The sequence below is a fragment of the Alnus glutinosa genome, chromosome 10 (genome assembly GCF_958979055.1).
Source record: "Alnus glutinosa chromosome 10, dhAlnGlut1.1, whole genome shotgun sequence".
Lineage (NCBI taxonomy): Eukaryota > Viridiplantae > Streptophyta > Magnoliopsida > Fagales > Betulaceae > Alnus > Alnus glutinosa.
The window spans coordinates 18,405,740-18,408,428 of NC_084895.1; positions in this window are offsets into that span (position 1 = coordinate 18,405,740).

The following is a 2,689-nucleotide window of genomic DNA, read 5'->3' on the forward strand; positions in this document are numbered from 1 at the left end:
AAAGTTATTTACATGTAATTTGTTTTTTTATGTATTTTGCTTTTCTTCGAATGGCTAAGGGGGGAGATTGGTAAGTTTTAGATATTGGCTCATTTCGGCGATCAAAATAAGGGTTTCAAACTTTTTATCACGTAAGTATTTTGGTATAAAAAATAGGGCTTAAATTTGAAGTTTTTTTTTTTTTTTTTTTTTTTTCTACCGTCAAATATTGTACTTACGTGATTCGTGATACATGACTACATGAGCCTACTTGAGAGGATCATCAGCAGGACCATCAGATAGACTTCTTGACGCTGCTTGAGCAAGGGGACCCCAAAGTGCACCGCGAAGAAGCCAGTCAAAAGAAAGTCCTGACTCTGCTTGAAGAATGTGACTTTTATAGAACTCCTGAGAGAACCATCAGTAGACCGTTACAACACTACTCACGGAAGATGACCTACGAAGACCACCGTCAGAATGACCGTAAAAAAGATGTCCTGACACTGATGAGATGTCTTACTAAAGTTAGTCATAAAACTCTTGAAAAATATAGAGACTTCTAATTTATTGTGTCTGTGTGATCAAGTGTGCAGCAAAATATCTAAATGCAGAATTTAAATGAGACAGATATTTTGTTAATGACATGAAAACTCAATTAAGAGAAAAACCACTCCAGGGCAGCCAAACCTAGGAAGTCCATTATTCAAAAGACAAAGTTAGTAACAAAGCAGTAACACTCACATACCTTGATCCAACGTGACCGTTTCCTAACCAGATCTCCGATCTGAAGAGGTCTTCAATGGATTCCTTTAGCTTAGGGCTTCTCCATAAGCTAGACTTTACACAAACAAGAATCACACAACGGGCAGCACTTAGAAAGCAAGCAAATCTTCACAATTTATACCTATACACCATCTCTAAGCTCTAGAGAATTCAATACCGAATTTTGTAAATAATACATGCCTAGAGATCTTTATTTATAGGTTTTGAAGAACTAAATCGCCACTGATTTAGATTTTTCTAGGCGGCGTCCGGATGGAGGCAAAGAGCGCCCGAACGGTGAACTATGCAATTGCCTTTCTGTAACGCGCTTCAAGTGTTTCAATATTAAGGTCGCATCCGGACAGTGTTACCCTAGCATCCAGATGGTTGCAAGCTGTCTTTCCCGATCCATGTCTGTAAAGGAAATATGGATTCTTCTTGAACACTAAAGAGCGTCCGGACGTGTTGCCCTGACGTCCGGACAGATGCATGCTAAGCTGTCAGAATCTTCAACACAAGAGGGCGTCCGGACGCTTCACTGGATTGTCCAGACGGGAACAAGGGATCCAAATTTTGATGAGTTGGAAACTTCGCAAAATATTTCTGGAACTCTAAAATTGCCTTTTTGAAGCATGTGACACTGAAACTTGTCATAATAAGGCCCTATCCTTATTAGAGAATGAAACTCTTAATATATGAAGACTTTTGAAATAATACAATATCCCCAATAAGATAACAACATTACATGATAGTGATTTTGTCAACCGAATGAAGCCAATAAAACTAATTAACTCCCCCTTTGGCCATTCTAGGACAAAAATCACTTGACTGGTTTAAAAATATAATCCCAGTCTAAAAATAAAAATACTCCCACTTTTTGTCTCAAAAGGACAAAGGGTAAACAAAGTATTAAAAACCACAGACAAAAAGTACTAAGATCCAAAACAACAAGGATAATAGTAAAGTGTCTCAATAGAAGCTCAAATAACCATAAGAGGAAAGAAAAACCTCAAGGCACCAAATCTCACTAGTCCTCTGGCATCAAGTGACGAAGAGTGTTCCACAGTTTGATCTGAATTTGAGCCACTTCGACTTCTTGCTCCTGAAGCTAGAATTGATTGACAGAAAACCTTCAATCACTTAAGTCTGCAAAGCCTGAAACTGATCATCCGCAAATTGAAATCCTCTAGTTAACTGGTCTACAAGATAAATGAGAAGATTCATCACTGAACCTCTAAGTGGTGCAGATCTGAGGAAAGATGCTACGAAAGGCTCTACATGAGCTGGGGAAAAAGCTCATCTAAATCTTGAGACCTTTGGAGTTGATTATTTAACTTCAACACAGTTAATTTTTCTAAGGATCCATCTGTCAAATGCTATGTTGGGAGCCACTAGATGACATATTCTTATAGAAAAAAAAATTAAATAGAAATATTTCCAAAAATAGCACTATAAAGAAAGATTAGATCTTGTTAGTTCCAAAACCATTGTGGTATTATGAATGCTGCCAATTGGATGCCAAAAATACATAAGCAAATATAGCATTCCAAATGGCACAGATATATAAATATCAACCCAACACATAGACCGAATACGATTTTCATGCACAATATCTCAAGAAAATATTCCAGTCAATAAATATTCCATTATTCTAAAAAGCATAACAACTAAAAAGAATAAAAGAAAACAGAGAGAATACAATGGAATGAGAAGAGATGTGTAGAGAATGCAAAAATCCTGGGAGAAATCCGCGAGAAAACACACATAACATGATATGATAAATCAATAAAAATGCAGTGGTGTGTGGCTGGCTGAGAAAGAAAGCGGCAGATAAATATCTGTAAGGATCGCATTCAGATGTGTTACCAACTCGTTCGGACGGTCCACTGCTTGAGTAGCAATCGGCAGGATCACATGCGTCCGGATTGTAAGCCAAGTCCGTCCAAAC